We start from the raw sequence: 421 nt of genomic DNA on the forward strand, positions 1-421 counted from the left end.
AAGGCTGATTTGGCCTTTTGGAACATTCTAAACCAAAGACATCTAATATATAAATCTAAGCATATTATCTTTCATCTACCTTTCCTCAAAAGAAGGTAGATAAAAAGTATGTTAAAGGTAATGCACAACAGACTGACAACTCTCTCCTTTCCACATTGCTAAAAGTAAAATAATCACATATGGAACTTTAAGAAGTTTCTTGTTCTTATCCTATACACACTACATACAACAATGACATAGTAATCTATTAGAAAATAGTATATGAGCCATGAAATTGTTCTCTAGGCATATTACATAGTCTATATTCATAAACTCTGTGACCAGAGGCCTACATGTATGAAATATCTTGGTAGAGCAAGGATTTAACATGAACATTTTCTTTACTCTGACTTAGAGATCAAAGCTAAAAATGTCAATGTAC

General features: G+C 31.6%; 1 protein-coding gene across 1 annotated transcript in view; it reads right to left on the reverse strand.

Annotated features, from left to right (window-relative positions):
* Nucleotides 1-421, reverse strand: part of KIFAP3 (kinesin-associated protein 3) — a 209,250-nt gene that overhangs the window by 52,928 nt on the left and 155,901 nt on the right. The gene's annotated exons all lie outside the window — the stretch shown is intronic.

The sequence above is a fragment of the Propithecus coquereli genome, unplaced genomic scaffold (assembly GCF_000956105.1).
Source record: "Propithecus coquereli isolate 6110/MARCELLA unplaced genomic scaffold, Pcoq_1.0 Scaffold56, whole genome shotgun sequence".
NCBI lineage: Eukaryota > Metazoa > Chordata > Mammalia > Primates > Indriidae > Propithecus > Propithecus coquereli.